At 58.4% G+C, this 10,519-nt stretch overlaps 1 long non-coding RNA gene across 1 annotated transcript; it reads left to right on the top strand.

Annotated features, from left to right (window-relative positions):
- The first annotated feature begins 6,512 nt into the window (after positions 1 to 6,512).
- LOC133362596 (uncharacterized) lies at positions 6,513 to 7,546 on the top strand. Its single transcript, XR_009757513.1, has 3 exons — positions 6,513 to 6,636; positions 6,859 to 6,897; positions 7,480 to 7,546. It is a non-coding gene; the product is annotated as an uncharacterized LOC133362596 (long non-coding RNA).
- The last annotated feature ends 2,973 nt before the right edge of the window (positions 7,547 to 10,519 follow it).

Raw genomic sequence — 10,519 nt, forward strand, 5'->3', positions numbered from 1 at the left:
TGGTATTGATGGTGGTGATGGTATGATGGTGGTGATGGTATGAGGTGGTGGTGATGGTATTGATGGTGAATGTGGTGGTGATGATATTGATGGTGGTGGTGATGGAGGTGGTGATTGTGGTGGTGGTGGTGATGGTGATGGTATTGATGGTGGTACTGCGGGTGGTGGTGGTGGTTGGTGGTGGTGATGGTGATGGTGATGGTATTGATGGTGGTACTGATGGTGGTTGGTGGTGTGGTGGTGGTGGTATTGATGGTGATGGTATTGATGGTGGTGGTGTGATGGTGGTTATGGTATTGATGGTGATGGTATGATGGTGGTGTGGTGATGGTGGTGATGGTATTGATGGTGATGGTATTGATGGTGGTGTGTGGTGATGGTGCTGGTGATGGTGTTGATGTTGTTGATGGGTATTTGTGTTGGTGTCGGCAGGTGGAGTACCGTGTTGGGGTTCAAGGTGGACGATCCGATCGCCATGGACCCCCCCACGGTGAACGTCACGTGGAACGGAGCGGTGCCCCGACTCCCCTCCGGTACGGGGCGCACCATATACAGCGTGTCCCCGTGTCTCTCTGTGTCTCAACCGCGTCTCACTGTGTCTCTCTGTGTCTCACTGTGTCTCACTGTGTCTCACTGTGTCTCACCGTGTCTCTCCGTGTCTCACTGTGTCTCACCGCGTCTCACCGTGTCTCCCCGTGTCTCACACCGTGTCCCCGTGTCTCAACCGTGTCTCACCGCGTCTCACTGTGTCTCCTCTGTGTCTCACTGCGTCTCTCCGTGTCTCACCGTGTCCTCCCCGTGTCTCTCTGTGTCTCACTGTGTCTCACCGTGTCTCACCGTGTCTCACTGTGTCTCACTGTGTCTCACCGTCTCACTGTGTCTCACCGCGTCTCACCGTGTCTCTCTGTGTCTCACTGTGTCTCACCGTCTCACTGTGTCCTCACCAGCGTCTCACCGCGTCTCACCGTGTCCTCACTGTGTCTCACCGCGTCTCACCGCTTCTCACCGTGTCTCACTGTGTCTCACTGTGTCTCACTGGTGTCTCACTGTGTCTCACCGTCTCACCGCGTCTCACTGGTATCACTGTGGTCTCACCGTGTCTCACCCGTGTCTCTCCGTGTCCTCTCCGGTGTCTCACTGTGTCTCACCGGTGTCTCACGGTGTTCTCAACCGCGTCTCACTGTGTCTCACCGCGTCTCACTGTGTCTCACTGTGGATCTCACTGTGTCTCAACTGTGTCTCACTGGTGTCTGCAACCTGTTGTCCTCACCGTGTCTGGCAAGCTGTGTCTCTCTGTGTCGCACCGGGTCTCTGTGTCTCACTGTGTCTCTCTGTGTCTCACTGTGTCTCTCTGTGTCTCACTCGTGTTCTCACTGTGTCCTCTCTGTGTTCTCACTGTTGTCTCGTCTGTGTCTCACCGTGTCTCACCATGTCTCTCTGTGTCTCACCGTGTCTCTCCGTGTCTCACCGTGTCTTCCGTGTCTCACCGTGTCTCACCGTGTCTCTCCGCGTCTCTCCGTGTCTCACCGTGTCTCACCGTGTCTCTCCGCGTCTCACCGTGTCTCACGTGTCTCACGTGTCTCACGTGTCTCCACCGTGTCTCACCGTGTCTCACCGTGTCTCTCCGCGTCTCACTGTGTCTCACCGCGTCTCACCGTTGTCTCATTGTGTCTCACCGTGTCTCACCGTGTCTCACCTGTCTCCCCGGTCTCACTGTGTCTCATGTGTCTCCCCGTGTCTCTCTGTGTCTCACTGTGTCTCACCGGTCTCACTGTGTCTCACTGTGTCTCCCCGTGTCTCTCTGTGTCTCACCGTGTCTCATTGTGTCTCTCTGTGTCTCTCTGTGTCTCACCGTGTCTCATTGTGTCTCTCTGTGTCTCATTGTGTCTCTCTGTGTCTCACTGGTCTCACCGTGTCTCTGCGTGTCTGCGTGTCTCACCGTGTCTCACCGTGTCTCACTGTGTCTCCCCGTGTCTCACCGTGTCTCACCCTGTCTCCCCCTGTCTCTCTGTGTCTCACCCTGTCTCCCCCTGTCTCTCTGTGTCTCCCCGTGTCTCTCTGTGTCTCCCCGTGTCTCACTGTGTCTCACTGTGTGTCACCGTGTCTCACCGCATCTCACGCGTCTCACCGCGTCCCTGTGTTCCCCGCGTCTCACCGTGTCCCCGTGTCCCGTGTCTCACCGCGTCTCACCGTGTCCCCGTGTCTCACCGTGTCTCACCGTGTGTCCCCGCGTCTCCGCGTCTCACCGCGTCTCACCGCGTCTCACCGCGTCTCACCGCGTCTCACCGTGTGTCTCACCGTGTCTCACCGTGTCTCACCGCGTCTCACCGGTCCCCGTGTCTCACCGTGTCTCCCCGCGTCTCACCGGTGTCCCCGCGTCCCCGTGTCTCACCGTGTCTCACTGTGTCTCACCGGTCTCTCTGTGTCTCACCGTGTCTCACCGCATCTCATTGTGTCCACCGTGTCTCACCGCGTCTCACTGTGTCTCACTGTGTCTCACTGTGTCTCACCGTGTGTCTCTCTGTGTCTCACTGTGTCTCACCGTGTCTCACCGCGTCTCACTGTGTCTCACTGTGTCTCACCGTGTCTCACTGTGTCTCACTGTGTCTCACCGTGTCTCACCGTGTCTCACTGTGTGTCTCACCGTGTCTCACTGTGTCTCACTGTGTCTCACCGTGTCTCTCTGTGTCTCACTGTGTCTCACTGTGTCTCACCGTGTCTCACCGTGTCTCTCCGTGTCTCACCATCTCACTGTGTCTCACCGTGTCTCACCGTGTCTCTCTGTGTCTCACTGTGTCTCACCGTGTCTCTCTGTGTCTCACTGTGTCTCACCGTGTCTCACGTGTCTCACTGTGTTCACCGTGTCTCTCGTGTTCTCACTGTTCTCATGTGTCTCACCGTGTCTCACCGTGTCTCACCGTGTCTCACCGTGTCTCACCGTGTCTCACCGTGTCTCTCTGTGTCTCACTGTGTCTCACCGTGTCTCACCGTGTCTCTCCGTGTCTCACCGTGTCTCACTGTGTCTCACCGTGTCTCACCGTGTCTCACCGTGTCTCACTGTGTCTCACCGTGTCTCACCGTGTCTCACCGTGTCTCACCGTGTCTCACCGTGTCTCACCGTGTCTCACTGTGTCTCACCGCGTCTCACCGCGTCTCACCGCGTCTCACCGCGTCTCACCGTGTGTCTCACCGTGTCTCACCGTGTCTCACCGCGTCTCACCGTGTCCCCGTGTCTCACCGTGTCTCCCCGCGTCTCACTGTGTCTCACCGTGTCTCACTGTGTCTCACCGTGTCTCTCTGTGTCTCACCGTGTCTCACCGCGTCTCATTGTGTCTAACCGTGTCTCACCGTGTCTCACCGCGTCTCACTGTGTCTCACTGTGTCTCACTGTGTCTCACCGTGTCTCACCGTGTCTCACCGTGTCTCACCGCGTCTCACTGTGTCTCACTGTGTCTCACCGTGTCTCACTGTGCTCACCGTGTCTCGCCGTGTCTCACTGTGTGTCACCGTGTCTCACTATGTCTCACCGTGTCTCACCGTGTCTCACTGTGTCTCACTGTGTCTCACCGTGTCTCACCGTGTCTCTCCGTGTCTCACCGTGTCTCACCGTGTCTCACTGTGTCTCACCGTGTCTCACCGTATCTCACTGTGTCTCACCGTGTCTCTCTGTGTCTCACTGTGTCTCACTGTGTCTCACCGTGTCTCTCGTGTCTCACCGTATCTCACTGGTCTCACCGTGTCTCTCCGTGTCTCACGTGTCTCACGTGTCTCTCGTGTCTCACCGTGTCTCACGTGTCTCACGTGTCTCACGTGTCTCACGTGTCTCACCGTGTCTCACCGTGTCTCACGTGTCTCTCGTGTCTCACCGTGTCTCACCGTGTCTCACCGTGTCTCCCGTGTCTCACCGTGTCTCACCGTGTCTCACCGTGTCTCACCGTGTCTCAGTCTCACCGTGTCTCACCGTGTCTCACCGTGTCTCTCTGTGTCTCACCGTGTCTCACCGTGTCTCTCTGTGTCTCACCGTGTCTCACCGTGTCTCACCGTGTCTCACCGTGTCTCACTGTGTCTCACTGTGTCTCAGTGTCTCACTGTGTCTCACCGTGTCTCACCGTGTCTCTCCGTGTCTCTCCGCGTCTCACTGTGTCTCACTGTGTCTCACCGTGTCTCTCTGTGTCTCACTGTGTCTCACCGTGTCTCTCTGTGTCTCACTGTGTCTCACCGCGTCTCACCGCGTCTCACTGTGTCTCACTGTGTCTACCGTGTCTCTCTGTGTCTCACCGTGTCTTTCTGTGTCTCACCGTGTCTCTCTGTGTCTACTGTGTCTCACCGTGTCTCACGTGTCTCTCCGTGTCTCACTCTGTGTCTCTCTGTGTCTCTCTGTGTCTCACTGTGTCTCTCCGTGTCTCTCCGTGTCTCTCCGTGTCTCACCGTGTCTCACCGTTCTCTCCGCGTCTCACTGTGTCTCACCGTGTCTCCCCGTGTCTCCCGTGTCTCCCCGTGCCTCACCGTGTCTCCCCGTGTCTCACCGTGTCTCACCGTGTCCCCGTGTCACCATGTCTCACCGTGTCTCACCGTGTCCCCGTGTCTCACCGTGTCTCACCGTGTGTCTCACCGTGTCTCGTGTCCCCGTGTCTCACCGTGTCTCACCGTGTCTCCCCGTGTCTCACCGTGTCTCACTGTGTCTCACCGTGTCTCACCGTGTCTCACCGTGTCTCACCGTGTCTCTCTGTGTCTCACCGTGTCTCACCGTGTCTCTCCGTGTCTCACCGCGTCTCACTGTGTCTCACTGTGTCTCACCGTGTCTCTCTGTGTCTCACCCTGTCTCTCTGTGTCTCACTGTGTCTCACCGTGTCTCTCTGTGTCTCACTGTGTCTCACCGCGTCTCACCGCGTCTCACTGTCTCACTGTGTCTCACCGTCTCACCGTGTCTCACCGTGTCTCACTGTGTGTCTCACCGTGTCTCACTGTGTTCACCGTGTCTCTCTGTGTCTCACTGTGTCTCACTGTGTCTCACCGTGTCTCACCGTGTCTCTCCGTGTCTCACCGTGTCTCACCATGTCTCACCGTGTCTCACCGTGTCTCACCGTGGCTCTCTGTGTCTCACTGTGTCTCACCGTGTCTCTCTGTGTCTCACTGTGTCTCACCGTGTCTCACCGTGTCTCACCGTGTCTCACCGTGTCTCTCCGTGTCTCACCGCGTCTCACTGTGTCTCACTGTGTCTCACCGTGTCTCTCTGTGTCTCACTGTGTCTCACCGTGTCTCTCTGTGTCTCACTGTGTCTCACCGCGTCTCACCGCGTCTCACTGTGTCTCACTGTGTCTCACCGTGTCTCTCTGTGTCTCACCGTGTCTTTCTGTGTCTCACTGTGTCTCACCGTGTCTCTCTGTGTCTCACTGTGTCTCACCATGTCTCACCGTGTCTCACTGTGTCTCACTGTGTCTCACCGTGTCTCTCTGTGTCTCACCGTGTCTCTCTGTGTCTCACCGTGTCTCTCTGTGTCTCACTGTGTCTCACCGTGTCTCACTGTGTCTCTCCGTGTCTCACTGTGTGTCTCTCTGTGTCTCACCGTGTCTCACCATGTCTCACCGTGTCTCACCGTGTCTCACCGTGTCTCACTGTGTCTCACCGTGTCTCTCTGTGTCTCACCGTGTCTCTCTGTGTCTCACTGTGTCTCACTGGTTCTCTCCGTGTCTCGCCGTGTCTTCCCCGTGTCTCACCGTGTCTCACCGTGTCTCCCCGTGTCTCTCCGCGTCTCACTGTGTCTCTCCGTGTCTCCCCGTGTCTCCCCGTGTCTCCCCGTGCCTCACCGTGTCTCCCCGTGTCTCACGTGTCTCACCGTGTCCCCGTGTCTCACCATGCCTCACCGTGTCTCACCGTGCGTGTCTCACCGTGTCTCACCGTGCCTCACCGTGTCTCACCGTGCCGTGTCTCACCGTGTCTCACCGTGTCTCCCGTGTCTCACCGTGTCTCGCCGTGTCCCCGTGTCTCACCATGTCTCACCATGTCTCACCGTGTCCCCGTGTCTCACCGTGTCTCACCGTGTCTCACCGTGTCTCACCGTGTGTCTCACCGTGTCTCACCGTGTCCCGTGTCTCACCGTGTCTCACCGTGTCTCACCGTGTCTCACCGTGTCTCCCGTGTCTCACCGTGTCTCACCGTGTCCCCGTGTCTCACCATGTCTCACCATGTCTCACCTTGTCCCCGTGTCTCACCGTGTCTCACCGTGTGTCTCACCGTGTCTCACCGTGTCCCCGTGTCTCAGTGTCTCACCGTGTCTCACCGTGTCCCCGTGTCTCACGTGTCTCACGTGTCTCCCGTGTCTCACGTGTCTCACCGTGTCTCACCGTGTCTCACCGTGTCTCCCCGTGTCTCACGCGTGTCCCCCGTGTCCCCGTGTCTCACCGTGTCTCACCGTGTCCCCGTGTCTCACCGTGTCCCCGTGTCTCACCGCGTGTCCGCCGTGTGTCCAGTGTTCCGCGTGAACCTGCCCTGCGCCGCGTGAGAGCGAAGTGGCTCTGCTCATGCAGCTGAACCTCACCGCCACCTCCACCTCCACCACCTCCACCGCCACCTCCACCGCGGCCGGGAAAAACGTCACCACCCTCAACTTCAAGCGGCGGAAATCCTGCTCCCGACGTACGCACACACACGCGCGCACGCAGACACGCGCACACACATGTACACGCACACACATGCACACGCACACCGGGTCCCGTCTCGTCCTACCCCCCGCCTGTCCGCATAACCGCCTGTCCAGTTAACCGCCTTTACCCATAACCGCCTGTTCAGCTAACCGTCTGTCCGCGTCACTCCTGTACACGCTTGCGCCCTCTCTCTGTGTCTCTGTGTGCTCTGCAGAAGCCGATCTGGATGAAGGACCGCTCGGTCCATCCACCGGTGAGAAGCCACGCGCACGCACACAAAGACAAAGATCCCCCGTATAGCCTTAGCAGACTGTCAGGGCAAGTGCTGTTAGCGAGCACCTACACGAGGGGGTGGGTGGCCAGCACCACGTCCGACCGCCTTTGTTTTCCCCAGTGGCGATGGTTACACACCACACCAGGTACTCATTTGATGCTGAGTCGACCTAGGTGAAGCCCAGGACCGGTTCAGATAATCGTCACTGGGTGTTGGCTGTGTGCGGGAATCGGACTCGGTTCTCCGGGTTCATAGCGCAGCGCTAACCACTGCCCACTGCTCCCCGCACGCACGCACACACACGCACATGCACACGCGCACGCATACACTCGCACACACATGCACACCCACACACGCACCCAAACACACACCGCGCTTGTTGTTGTTGTGGTGGTTGTTGTTGCGATTGTTGCTGAGGTTGGTGATGTCCTACCGCTTGTGTTGTGGTTGTTTTGTTGTGGTTGTTTTGTTGTTATTGCGATTATTTCGGTAATGCCCCCGCCGCCTGTGTTGTTGATGTTGCTGTGGTTGTTGTTGTTGCTGCGTCGGCGCCGCCGCCAGACGGGCACGGCGGCGCGACGGTGGCGGTGGCGGCGGCGGCGGCGGCGACGACGTCGACGCGCGTCTTCTACATCACGTGGGCGTCTGCTGCGCCGTCATCTTCCTGGTGGCGCTCGTGCTGGCGCTGCTGCACATCCACAGCATGAAGAAGGTGGAGGAGGACAGGTGACGCCTGAGCCGCCACCACCACCACCACTCGCACGTGTGTGCACGTGTGTGTGGAGTGTGTGTGTGCGGAGTGTGTGTGTGGAGTGTGTGGCCGTGTGTGTATGTGTGTGGAGTGGTGTGCCGTGTGTGTGGAGTGCGTGTGTGGGTGTGTGTGTGGAGTGTGTGAGTGTGTGTGCCGCGTGTGGGACCGTGTGTGTGTGGACCGTGTGTGTGTGTGTGTGGAGTGTGTGTGTGCTACGTGTGGTGGAGTTGTGTGTGCCGTGTGTGTGCCGCGTGTGTGTGTTACCGTGTGTTTATACTAAACGTGTTATGTGTGTGTGTGTACCGTGTGTTTATACAGTGTGTGTGTACTGTGTGTGTGTACCGGTGTTATACTAAACCCGTTATGTGTGTGTGTTTACCGTGTTTATACAGTGTGTGTGTACCGTGTGTGTGTACGCGTGTTTATACAGTGTGTGTACTGTGTGTGTGTACCGTGTGTTTATGCTAAACGTGTGTGTGGTGTATGTTTATACTAAAGTGTGTGTGTGCCGTGTGTTTATACTAAACGCGTTACGTGGTGTGCCGTGTGTCCCGCGTGCAGTTTGACAGTGAGAGCACCCAGGGGCTGTCCCAGCCGTCCACACAGACGACGCAGTGCCTGCGCGCGGACACCCCCAACAACGCCGCTCCCATCACCAGTACGTCACCCCACGTCACACCCCACGTCACACCCCACATCACACCCCACGTCACACCCACGTCACACCCCACGTCACGACGTCCCCCCACGTCACACGTCACCCCCCACGTCACCCCCCACGTCACCCCACGTCACGACGTCACCCCCCACGTCACCCCCCACGTCACCCCCCACGTCACCCCCCCGTCACGACGTCACCCCCCACGTCACACCCACGTCACCCCCACGTCACCCCCCACGTCACACCCCACGTCACCCCCACGTCACGACGTCCCCCCACGTCACACCCCACGTCACCCCCACGTCACCCCCACGTCACACCCCACGTCACCCACACGTCACGACGTCCCCCCACGTCACACGTCACCCCCCACGTCACCCCCCACGTCACCCCCCACGACACCCCCACACCCCCCCCACACCCCCACGTCACCCCCACGTCACCCCACGTCACCCCCCACGTCACCCCCACGTCACCCCCCACGTCACCCCCCACGTCACCCCCACGTCACCCCCCACACCCCCCACGACACCCCACGACACCCCCACGTCACCCACGTCACCCACACGTCACCCCCCAACGTCACCCCCCACGTCACCCCCCACGTCACCCCCCCACGACACCCCCACGTCACCCCCACGTCACCCCCCACGTCCCCCCACGACACCCCCCATGTCACCCCCCACGTCACCCCCACGTCGCCCTCGTGTCGCATTCTCACCGTACGAAGCCATCCGTGCTCATCCGAGGTGCGGTAAACACACGTTCAGCGTGTTGTCTGCTACTAGACGTTTTGCACACGACGATGACGATGACGACGATGACGAAGACGACGATGACGACGATGACGACGATGACGACGAAGACGACGACGACGAGACGACGATGACGACGATGACGACGACGACGATAACGACGATGACGACGATGACGACGACGACGACGATGACGAAGACGACGATGACGAAGACGACGATGACGAAGACGACGATGACGACGATGACGAAGACGACGATGACGACGACGATGACGACGATGATGACGATGATGATGACGACGACGATGATGATGACGTGATGATGACGATTATGATGACGTTGATGATGACGGTGATGATGACGTTGATGGGTGGTGGTGGTGATGATGACGATGATGATGACGTTGATGGTGGTGGTGATGATGACGTTGATGATGACGTTGATGGTGGTGGTGATGACGATGATGATGACGTTGACGGTGGTGGTGATGATGATGATGACGTTGATGGTGGTGGTGACGATGACGATGATGATGACGTTGATGATGACGTTGATGATGACGTTGATGGTGGTGGTGATGATGACGTTGATGATGACGTTGATGGTGGGTGGTGATGATGACGATGATGATGACGTTGATGATGACGTTGATGATGACGTTGATGGTGGTGTGATGACGATGATGATGACGTTGATGGTGGTGGTGACGATGACGATGATGATGACGTTGATGATGACGTTGATGATGACGATGACGTTGATGATGATTTTATGGGTGGTGGTGATGATGACGTTGATGATGACGATGATGATGACGTGATGGTGATGGTGGTGGTGACGATGACGATGATGAACCATTGGTGAGACGTCATTCGTGACGACCGGGTCGCTTAGCAGCAGCTCACTAGGATCCTCACGCCTGCTAAAAATAAATAAAAAATACTTTAAGAGTTTGTAGCCTGCAACAGACTGCTGGGGCAAGTGCTGTAGCGAGTAGCAGCACCTTCGAATGCCGGCACGGCACACGGGGGTGGGTGGCCAGCACCACGCCCGGCCGCCTTGTCTCCCCAGTGGCGACGTTTACTAGAAATGTTGCACACAAGTTTTAAGAGTGCACCTCCGTGGGGCAGCGCCAAGCGAGGGTCGTGGACCTGTCCCTGACCCCCCGGCCCCCCCACGCCCACTGGGCCCGGAGCTCTCACCCTGGAGCTCGAGGCTGAGAGAGCGTTGTCATGCCGTGCCTGCTACGCCCATCGCTTGCCGATCGGAACGATCGCTGCACCGGCCCCCGTGACGTCCCTGCCCCTCTGATCGACGTCCCTGCCCCTCGGCCTGTCCTGCCCCCCCTGCCCCCCCCCCCCCCCCGCGGGGAGTAGACTACCCGAGCCTGAAGATTGAGAAGAACGACCTGAAGCCACTGAACCTGCCAGA

This window comes from Lethenteron reissneri, unplaced genomic scaffold (genome assembly GCF_015708825.2).
Source record: "Lethenteron reissneri isolate LAM-NWPU_2019-01 unplaced genomic scaffold, ASM1570882v1 scaffold_154, whole genome shotgun sequence".
Classification (NCBI taxonomy): domain Eukaryota; kingdom Metazoa; phylum Chordata; class Hyperoartia; order Petromyzontiformes; family Petromyzontidae; genus Lethenteron; species Lethenteron reissneri.